The sequence below is a fragment of the Notolepis coatsorum genome, assembly GCF_963971535.1.
Source record: "Notolepis coatsorum genome assembly, chromosome: 8".
In the NCBI taxonomy this organism is placed as follows: Eukaryota; Metazoa; Chordata; class Actinopteri; order Aulopiformes; family Paralepididae; genus Notolepis; species Notolepis coatsorum.
Genome location: NC_140172.1, coordinates 100,388,533 through 100,400,657, shown reverse-complemented (window position 1 = coordinate 100,400,657; position 12,125 = coordinate 100,388,533).

Below are 12,125 nucleotides of genomic sequence, written 5' to 3'. Positions count from 1 at the left end.
GCCCCAACCGATCTCCTGTCCGTGTGTGTTCCTCCAGCATCCGTCGGGCTGTGGCCTTTTCTTCACAGAGGCATGTCCCAATAAACATTTACAAGATGTATCTCCTGTGTATATGAATTTACAAACTTCTAATATTATCACAGTTTTACTCTTGGCTTACATTTTGATATCAAACAGTTGATTAATAGATCTTGTTTGTGTATTAGTTTCCATGAACTTTTAGCAAAAGCAAGTTGGGTCTGTGTTTCTCTGCCTGTAATCTTTTAGGTGCTGAGTGTAACTTTTCAGTTCCTTTGTTTCTAGTGGGGTACATTTACATACAGTCTTTACATTCTATCAGAGCTGGTTATCTGGTCTCTGAAATCTGCTAACAAGAATACATCTTGTTTAGAGTGGGGTGTGACTGTTCCATCTGTGGGGTGTGACTTTCGAGTTCCTTTGTTTCTAGGGGTTGACCACATTTGCTTGAGTGGGGGTTGGGAATGGCTGTCTAAATACAGTTTCAACAACAGAGGGGGTTTTATCTGGGCTCAAAACAGTTCCTTAGAGCAGTGGTTCTCAACTGGTCTAGCCTCGGGACCCAACATTTTCCTTAGTCATTAAAGGGGCTATGCACTGCTATTCCTAGCACTATTTGGGCAACTTTACACAATTCCTGTTAGTCTATTGAAGACATTTGTAATTTTTTTTTCAAAAAAAATCATTGTTTTATATTTCTAATCAAGTACTCGAAACCATCATTTTTCAGCCTCAAGAAATCAGGCTGTTATGGCCTGGCTCCGCCCATAAGCACTTTGAGTGACAGTCAGACCACAGTCTGCACTGGTAGAGGGAGGGAGGGAGGGGGGGGAAGAGAGAGAGAGTTCAGTTCAGTTCAGAGTTTTTATTTGCCACATGGAATAATACAATCATAGTTTCTTCATTAAAAAATCATAAATAGTCATTCCATGGACAAAAGGAGCAGGAAGAAGAATAAATCTTATAGTTATATAGTTACCTGCCCCTTATTCCTAAACTAACATGTATTTTCTTAATGGTCGGCGTATAACCTTATTTACACAAATAATCATTTATACCATGAGAGAGAGAGAGAGAGAGAGAGAGAGAGAGAGAGAGAGAGAGAGAGAGAGAGAGAGAGAGAGAGAGAGAGAGAGAGGCAATGCCCCCTCTCGGCTCTCTCTTCCTTTCTCTCCCTCCAAAGCGCACGGCCCCGCAGCTCCACTCGCTGATGAGACGGGGCAGCTTTTTTCTTTCTTTCAATCTCCCGTGTGGCGCGCGGCCGGCAGGTACCCCCCCCCAAGTGCCCCCTCTCTCTCCCTCCCTCCTTCTCTCTTCCTTTCTCTCCTTTCTCTCCCACTCGGCTCTCGCTGATGAGACGGGGCAACTTTTTTCTTTTCTTTCTTTCAATCTCCCGTGTGGCGCGCGGCCGGCAGGTACCCCCCCCCCCCCAAGTGCCCCCTCTCTCTCCCTCCCTCCCTCTCTCTTCCTTTCTCTCCTTTCTCTCCCTCTCGGCTCTCTCTTCCTTTCTCTCCCTCCAAAGCGCACGGCCCCGGGCATTAGCTCCAACCACAGAGCCAATCGCATCACTGTGCGCCTAATGACGTGACTCAGGACTTCAAATCAAAATGACCCGATTTACTAGAGGTCGAGAGGGGCTGGGCTGAATCGGAGCAATCCGCCAATATGGTATTTAGACCCTAAAACACATTGATACGAACTCCTATTACTATAATACAATGCTAGAGACTGAAAAATGACATTTATAATGCATAGCCCCTTTAAGTCGCGACCCAACATTTTTAACCACTATGATTTATGTAAAAAGAAAATATTTGCAGTAATACGCAATCTTTCAAAACATGAAATAAACACAAAAAAGTGCAACAAAAGTGCAACTATTGCTAAAAACCCAATGAAATAAAATAATAATAAATTATATATGCTTCTTAGCAGATTTCTTAGCTTAACATAACTGACCTAAATTTGGGGGAACTAATGGGATAACTGAGTTTGCAACAAAAGTGCAACTAGGGCTAAAACCCAATGAAATAAAATAATAATAAATAATATGCTTCTTAGCAGATTTCTTAGCTTAACATAACAGACCTAAGTTTGGGGGAACTAATGGGATAACTGGGGTTGCAACAAAAGTGCAACTAGGGCTAAAAACCCAATGAAATTAAATAATAATAATAAATAATTATGCTTCTTAGCAGATTTCTTAGCTTAACATAACAGACCTACGTTTGGGGGAACTAATAGGATAACGTTAGGTTATGACTATAACCAAGTTCTGTTAGTTAGGGCGATGCTTGGCTTCGCCTTCTGCACTATCTCGCGTACGTGCACGCGTACTGAATAAACCACAAATGTACCTCTAATACCAGTATTAGTCTGACCACACCCCTCATCAGCTTACCTTCATAAGCAGGTGTGTGGTCACCTGCTCTCCTCCTTCCCAAGCTTTCACCACAAGGTGAGGTCAAGGGCTGCAGCGGCCGTCCGAAGCCAAGCATCGCCCTAACTAACAGAACTTGGTTATAGTCATAACCTAACGTTCTGTATCGTTAGGGCTCAGCTTGGCTTCGCCTTCTGCACAAGGGAGGCCAAGCGGAGCCACTTGGCTGACAAATACACCCCGCTGACAGCCCCCCAAAACCATCAGAACAGGGAGGGCCGAGCCCCCCCGACCCCCCCTAATGGAGGGTATCCCCCCTATTAGAGGCTTCACGGGAAGGCGACGGACCCGACCGTGCGAAGAGCTCTCAAGCAACTTAACGCACAGGGTGAGCAGACCGTGGCTTGACCCACGACTACACACACGCACAACCCGCATGCCACCCGGGAACGAACGGAGGAACAACCTCGTTACTGCCCCCAGAATCACGGGGTCAAGGGCAAACCCAACCCCGTGGCAAGGCCGTAGCAGCGGAGCACGAAGGAAGACCCAGACCCACCAAAAGGACTGGACTCCCTGGAATGGGGGCCCGGAGAAGTCCATGATGCCAGCATCAAGACCCCACCAGGTGGGCACGTAGTGCCCCGCCCCCCACATCGCCAGCGTATTCGGACAAAGGCCCCTCAGTTACTGCACCTGGTATTCCCAGGCGGAACCAACCAGGCCAGTAAGCCGAGCGGGCCCCGTCCCCCCAATAGTACACCGCCTGGCACACTGACCCTGCAGAATAGGCAGTCAGCATGGCCGTAAGCACACAAAAAAGGTTAACCAACGGAAGCAGGCAGCGCACCGGGGAAAAACCAGGCAACAGGCTGTTAACCCTAGCCTGGAGACTGCGGACGAGACAGGCGCCAGAGGGGACAGCTGAACACAGCCGCCCCGGCGGAAGGAGCGTAAGCTGGCGGTGTTGCATGACCAAGCCTCCATTTAACAACCCCCACCCAGAGGGGTCGAGGCAGAGAAGGCTGACACGATTGGCAGACGTCATGAACGTGCAGGGGCACCCTCAACCGGTGAACCCGGGAGTTGACACTGCTCCAACACACCAGGGAATCAACCACCTCGGTGTTACCCAATGCGGTGGTTGTTCCTATAACCCCTCAAGAAAAAACTCCAAAACACACCTGCGGGTATACACCGGCTATACCGCAGTACAAGTGTTTCAGTTTCCAAAAAGGGTTAACCCAGGCCTACGGGTCGCAAACATCACTTCGGACCGGGCCTGGCGGTACGGGAAGCACAGGGTCACCAGAGGAGGTCAAAAAACCACCCCCACAGGCCCCTCTTCGCCATGCGTGAGAGAGGAGCGAAAAACAATGGAGAACCAGCCCCTAAGCACACCGTACCTGGTATTCCCCGGCGGTCTCCCAACCAAGTACTAACCAGGACCAACCTGTGTAGCGGCCGAGATCCGACGAGATCGAGCGCGTACAGAATGGCATGGCTGTAAGCCATGACGACAGTGCTGAGTAAAAACATACCCAACCAGGGTCTCCATAGCGCTTAACCCTGTGACACCCAGACCGACCTGGCATTTTTCCCCCTGAAAAAAGCCCAAGTCCCTCAGGGTACCAGAACAGCAGATCTGCATCCCCGGCGGACAACGGGTTCAACTGATCTGGACCAGCGTGACCAGAACCAGTCCCGTGCCCTAACCACGCCGACATGCCCCAGGAAAAGGGCAGATATGCGTGTTGATCTTAACATGAAAAGAAGGCGCCACCCAGACGTCGGGACGAACCGCGCCTGGTGGCCCACCCCAAGGGCGTGAGACCCCACTACATATGTTCAGATCCATCCCGTCATCATCCCCCAGACATGAACGAGGATCCGTCGACAACCCACCCAGGTCATGGGATGTGGTCGCCGGAAGAGGAAAAACCCCCATCTCAGTTGCTTTATAAAAACGCTGTTTCAACCACAAGCAACTAAGGCGTGCCAGTCAATCGCCTGTTTACAGCGAGCTAGCACTATACGTGCGTCGGGACACACCCCCATCAATGAACAGGCTATTTAGACCTGCCATTGAATCCCCAAGGCGCCCAGGGGAACGACAAGAGGGGTGTGACACTCCCTAACTCCAACACTTCTGGAATAGAAAGAAGGAAGCATCAACAGTATGTATCCCAGTCTACACAGCCGGGGTAAAAAATGTACACATTTTTACATCCCACCACCCTCCCATAGGAAAGAGACGGGGATCCCCAGAGAGACTTCCCACGCGAGCTGTACAGATTGAAAAGAATATATTGCACCTTGAGCCATGTAAAAAACTGGTTTTAGGGCCTCCGGGGAAGAGGCACCGAACCCATACACACTCAATAAACGAATTGAATCGAATATACATACAATAGAAAAGGACCCTTCTAGAGGGTCCACTCACTTTGACAATCTGAGGAGGAAGGCTCTGTACTCTGATGGAGGCTTCCTCACATGGATCACATGGAAGAAGGAGTCCGAACTCACAGAAGGCCTGAGTAGGCGCTTGGTGAGGAGGAGCCCTGACCACCCCCCCTGAAAACAGATCCATCACATGGACCTGAACAGCACACGGAAGTCCTACCAACAGAGACGCGCACGGTGACGTACTCTATGGCGGGGGAATTCCTGCGGTGCACACGCCCAATATACCAGGCCGTGGGACCAGGAACTCCCTCCCCCCCCCCCCCCCCCCCCCCCCGTAACGTGCCGAACCGCCACGTGACGGGAACCTTGAAGGACAGGGGGTGTACCCCTGACCGACAGAACAATGGGGAGAGGAAAGGTTACCAGTTCACCCCTTTACGACCCCACACCCATGATACGACGTAACGACAAAAAGAGAATATGACACAGTCATAGTCAGCTCTATGAAGCGTTTCACAGCTCCACACAGCGCACGAGCTAACCTGCTATCTGATTTTTACTAAGGAAAAACACAGAATAGAGAGGGCTCTAAGAACCCCGGTCCAACATACACATGTGCTTCTGTGGCCAGTACAACCCAGTTGTAGGTCACATGACACACACAACCCATCATCATCACAATGAGAGAATACATCATTCTTGATTAGTATCGACCACAGGCCTTGCTAAGCACACGACAGCAACCAAACCAATTTCCCTTTAGGAAATAAGTTTCTCCAGCAGATTTAGCACAACCTCAGCAATCAAGCTGAGAGTCACATCGTATCCCTACCACACAAAAGACACAATTAATGCACAACATGTCTGATAGGAGGTGATAAAGTCCCCAGGGAACCGGGGGGGGAAACACAATCCTCCTATTTCACCCTCAATACGGCCAGTTAAAACAGGAAAACCTGTTAATGTGTGAACTCACTGTTCATTGTCATTACAGTCTGAGAAAGAACATTCTTTTACTCACTCGTCACCAAGCATAGCTTCATAGGTTAGTTGCCTTAGTAGTGAGTACACGGTACACATAAACACCATGATGTTTCTCACACAACAACCAGATCAATACATCACGACCTGCACGGAGAAGCTACTGCCAGTGACAAAAACAGCTCACACACAACCCGCAACGTATCTCAAATGCATTGCAACAACACACGTTTTGGGAAAAAACACCGTCATTCACAATACATTTAGCAAGGTAAAACCAGAAGACGTGTTATGAGGGTCTGGCCAACCCCGTACCTGCCCGGAACGCAGATCAGCGAAGTGCAGTCACAAGCGTCCCGTGTTGTTCGATCCGGGCAGCGTCGCCGCTCCACCAGTCGCTACAGTCCTCTTTGTTGACGCAATCCCCGTCTAGGCTCGGGCAGGGTTGACGAACATCCCCTGTCAAGGATGACGTCGTGGTCAAAAGTGTAAAACATGTTAAAAATCAAAGCACGTTCAACAGAATAGCATCAAGCTAACGGCTGCTCCAGCCGTTCGGGTGCTATCGCTTCCGCTCGCGAGACGCCGATCTACGACGCACGCGATCAGGAGCGAGCTCCCGGCGGCGCGCGAGAAGCCAAGCCACCCCGCGCCAGGCCACCGACCGGCTAACCGTAAGCTATGAACATGTAAACAATGACATAACACTCACCCAGACAGGCCGCCGTTCTGAACCCTCCTCACTTTTTAAGAGAAAAGGAAAAACAAGACGTCAACACCGCTTCACAACGGTGATAATAACACGTCCGGCGGAATCAGCACAGTACCAACTGGCCTGTATAGCTGACTTTGAACATGAATCTGCCGCTATCGCACATTACATGCACATATCCCCTCGTGAAGGAACACTCTCATTTGGATATGAAAGATGGGGTCTTAACACGGTGACAGAGAGAATCCACTCGTCCAAAACACACAGGGATCACCAGTGTCAATGGTCGCGGCCCACTAGTTAAAACTATAATGGTCGCCAGACCAAGGCCTTCTGTCGCCTAGACGGCTAAACAAAGGACCCTAGCCTGGGGCCGGTTTCCATAAACTTCGTCTAGTAGCCCCCATAGCACTAACAGACAAGTGGAGCCCGCCAGCAAACACTACTCACCCAACCTGGAACGCACCGCTCCTCACAACAGCGGCATGTCCGACAGTTCAGCTGTGGCTTGACAGGTTTCACCCCAACAAACACAGCAAGGAACTGCAGTTGAGAAGCATGCAGCGGCGTGCTCCCAATACGAAAACCGGTGGAGGGTTTGTAGAATGATCATCATCTTCTAGACACTCCAGTACGAAGACAATATCGCCGTATTTTCTCGAAAATAGTGAGAGAGAAAATAAAGATATGATGTCAACGTATCCTTGTTTCCCAAGCTGTTCCTAATCCAATTTCTTCCATCATGGTGTCAAGTGTGGGGATCTACCGAGGCACCTCTTCCTTGTGGTGAAAGCGAGAAGGAGGAGAGCAGGTGACCACACACCTGCTTATGAAGGTAAGCTGATGAGGGGTGTGGTCAGACTAATACTGGTATTAGAGGTACATTTGTGGTTTATTCAGTACGCGTGCACGTACGCGAGATAGTGCAGAAGGCGAAGCCAAGCTGAGCCCTAACGATACAGAACTGGGGTTGCAACAAAAGTGCAACTAAGGGCTAAAAACACAATGAAATAAAATAATAATATTAATAAATAATATATCCTTCTTAGCAGACTTCTTAGCTTAACATGCAGGGAACTAATGGGATAACTGGGGATGATGTTTGCTCCTGACAAGAGTCTCAAAGTCTGGGGTGATGGTAGACAACGCAACTCTGAGGTCATGCTCAATGTCCAATCTGTTCCTCCGCTTTGTCTTCAGCTGGACCAGAGCTGAGAAGCCACTTTCACAAAGATAGGTAGTGGGGGAAAAAAGCAAAAAAAAAAAAAAAAAAAATGCTTTACTTTTTTTTTTTTTTTTTTTTTTTACACACACATCCGCAACCCACTCAAAATGGCCCCGCGACCCACTTTTGGGTCGCGACCCACCAGTTGAGAAACACTGCCTTAGAGCAGGGGTTCCCAAACTTTTCAGGCCGGGGCCCAGAAAATAAGGCGTCAGAGAGCCGCGGCCCAATGCACATCGTCTGGCTTTTTTTTTTTTTTTTTTTGTCATGCGACCGATTTTTTAAGCCAAATATCACTTCAATCCTATTAAGTTAGTTCAAGTTAGTTATTCATTTATATGTGCTATTTATGAGAGGGCTAACTTGTTGCAAAATAATAATGATAATAATAATAGCCTCATTAAAATACTATTGTTGCTTCGGTTGTTTTCAGCGTTTTATGTGCATAATCTGTTATTTAGTTTGAAATGTTCGTTGAAATAAGTAGATTTTTCGTTTTTGTTTATTTATTAAGTTAATATAAAACCATATAGTCACATTTTAGAATACTATAGAATAGAATTTTAGAATACAACTAGAAACACTGTCCTGGCCTGCTTCTAAGTTCAGTGGCCTGACAAAAAAAATTTAAATAAAAAAAAAAAAAAAAAAAAATAATAAAAAAAAAAAAAAAAAAAATTGTTTTTTTTTATTTTTATTTTTTTTAAATCATCTCGCGGCCCATTCGTGGCTGCTCGCGGCCCACCTTTGGGTCGCGACCCCGACTTTGGGAACCACTGGCCTAGACGGCTAAACAAAGGACCCTAGCCTGGGGCCGGTTTCCATAAACTTCGTCTAGTAGCCCCCATAGCACTAACAGACAAGTGGAGCCCGCCAGCAAACACTACTCACCCAACCTGGAACGCACCGCTCCTCACAACAGCGGCATGTCCGACAGTTCAGCTGTGGCTTGACAGGTTTCACCCCAACAAACACAGCAAGGAACTGCAGTTGAGAAGCATGCAGCGGCGTGCTCCCAATACGAAAACCGGTGGAGGGTTTGTAGAATGATCATCATCTTCTAGACACTCCAGTACGAAGACAATATCGCCGTATTTTCTCGAAAATAGTGAGAGAGAAAATAAAGATATGATGTCAACGTATCCTTGTTTCCCAAGCTGTTCCTAATCCAATTTCTTCCATCATGGTGTCAAGTGTGGGGATCTACCGAGGCACCTCTTCCTTGTGGTGAAAGCGAGAAGGAGGAGAGCAGGTGACCACACACCTGCTTATGAAGGTAAGCTGATGAGGGGTGTGGTCAGACTAATACTGGTATTAGAGGTACATTTGTGGTTTATTCAGTACGCGTGCACGTACGCGAGATAGTGCAGAAGGCGAAGCCAAGCTGAGCCCTAACGATACAGAACTGGGGTTGCAACAAAAGTGCAACTAAGGGCTAAAAACACAATGAAATAAAATAATAATATTAATAAATAATATATCCTTCTTAGCAGACTTCTTAGCTTAACATGCAGGGAACTAATGGGATAACTGGGGATGATGTTTGCTCCTGACAAGAGTCTCAAAGTCTGGGGTGATGGTAGACAACGCAACTCTGAGGTCATGCTCAATGTCCAATCTGTTCCTCCGCTTTGTCTTCAGCTGGACCAGAGCTGAGAAGCCACTTTCACAAAGATAGGTAGTGGGGGAAAAAAGCAAAAAAAAAAAAAAAAAAATGCTTTACTTTTTTTTTTTTTTTTTTTTTTTACACACACATCCGCAACCCACTCAAAATGGCCCCGCGACCCACTTTTGGGTCGCGACCCACCAGTTGAGAAACACTGCCTAAGGCTTAGAGCACCCCAGTGTTTTGCATATGTTTTTTTTTAATTATAGACATATGGATTATGAAATCCACAGTCAATGTTACCACAATGGGTATACAGGTCAGGACATAGCTTTTCTTATAACAGTATAGTATAGTATAGTATAAGTTATACTATATATTTATATAATACAAATAAATGCATATACAACACATTCTCAAGATAGATCACTCTGATTAGAAAAGAAAACCCACAACTAAAGTGTACATAAATAGCCACTATTTTTAATATATACAATAAATATACATGGATTTACAGTTACACAAATGAATGTACGATATAAACTGGAATAGCGAACAATATCATGTGTTGTTGTGATACATGATGTCATAGTAGAACCTTCTAGAACCTCTAACATTCCTATTTAAGCGTTCTGTTTAGCTTTCTAGTAATGTCCACCTTCCATTGGGGGAGCCTGGTGGCCACAGGCCGGCACTCCTCATCTGGAGTAAGAGGGGAGGAGAGAGGTGATGGATAAGGGGAGAGGGATGAGGGGGAGGTGAATGAGGAGAGAGGTGAATGAGGAGAGAGGAATTGATTGATTGATTGATTGAATTGATTGAAAACTTTATTAACAGATTGCAGAATGGGTACAATACAGTACAGCTCAATACACACAATTGTTAAGGGGATGCAGACCAGAGAAAGACTTTCGTCTTGTTTACATCAGGGTCCCCCATTTTCAATTCATCAGGTATGAATATGATTCAGTTAATGACATGATTGTAAAGCACACCTTTACATGATCTCCAGCACACCTCATTCTGTGAAAAAAACACAAAAAGCTGAGTATTAGCTAAGCATAGACAGATAATAATAATAATAATAATAATAGTTCATTTATGGAGCATCTTTCATACATAAAATGCAGCTCAAAGTGGATTTTATTGACAACAAACATAACAACTCTGACAGATCAACATTTGTGTTTGCCTTGTCGGGGATAAAACGAAAAGTCCAGGACTTATTTACTGTTTACATCGTTGTCCCTGTTGTTACTGGTTTCAATTGGCACTATGGCATCTGAAGTGCATCGAGCATTCTTAGTGCATGTAGTAGTATTCATGTTATTAGTATTCTGTTGTCTGTTAGCCAGTTCTTTATACTATCAATGGTGGTCACTACATTACATCTATAACTGTCCTTGTTGGTCATCATTTCCACTGTTATGCACGTGGCTTGCGGTAACGTTGCTGACGTTATGATGCAGAAAGCTATACAGAAGGCTCACGTTATGATGCAGAAAGCTAACCTTATGATACAGAAGGCTCACGTTATGATGCAGAAATATCTGCGGTATCGTTACATGTTGGCAGCTAACGTTAGCTAGCTGCTAATGTTAGCTAACTGGGCTGGATATACGAGAGCTAGTTCGCAGTCAAAGTCAAACGTTAGCAAACTAATAGTTTGGTCTACGTTTCTAATACATGCCATCAAATATTATGTCTTTATGAATTGACCTTACCTTTGAGCAAACATAAGTGTCCTTGGTAATGGTCTTCACATTCACTTGTGTATGTGGTCGACGACACAACATAATCCATCGCTTGCATTTCTCTAGTTTTTGTTTGGGCTTCGGGAAAGGTATGAAATATACTCCTCCATCCAGTCTTTCAGGGTACCTGGTGTCCAAATTACAGGTACCCCACGCACAGCTTTTCACCATCGGATATTAGGTAGATAATAACATATAAACTGAACTCTTACACAGTGGTTTTGATCACAGCCGTCTGGTTTGATGCAGCCCACAAATGGCTTTTCTGGTGTTGACCGAGTTTACTGCAGCGAAGTTTTTCCTGTGATATTATTGGACAAATTCTATTTTGGGGCGTGGTTTAGCGACAGGTCTATTCCCCTCTCCAAGCTGCGTCTATACTTTCCGTAGCCGCATTTCTGGCAGACGCTCTCTGATTGGCCACTGTTGCCCAATCGCGTGACGAGCTGTGTCTTTGCCCATTTCCGTTAAAGCTTCCTACGGGCGCCGGTAGCACATAGCCTACACCTCACGGTCCTCTCCAGCCCTAACCCAAACGCCCCAAGCCCAAACGCCCCTCTCTCCCCCCTGCACTCGCATCACACACAACACACACACACATATTTTCTTTTGAGACTTTCTATTTTGGGTCATTAATTCGCTCATTTGCGTTGCGTTCATCACAAACTATTGAGAGTCTGAACTATTGACAAACGCATACACATGATCACGGACTGAACTGAATTGAGTGACCTGACTGGTTTATGGAAATGTAATACACATGCTGGACTGAAAATGAATTGTTTGTTTTGTGAAATGTTTGCTTATGATTTGAATTTAATCCAATACATGGACATTTTGATTTTGAATTGAGCATGACTCTTGAGTGATTTATGAATTTATAAAAAGGTAATATTGATTGATACATTTTTGCAAACTAACCTATGATTTAGCTTACAAATTAGTCTAGGCCTACTATTAATTAAGTTATTTGTCTACCTTATGTGGTACAGTCTTATGCCTGAGCTATAGGCCTACTTAACCAATTAAAAGGTAAATTTGAT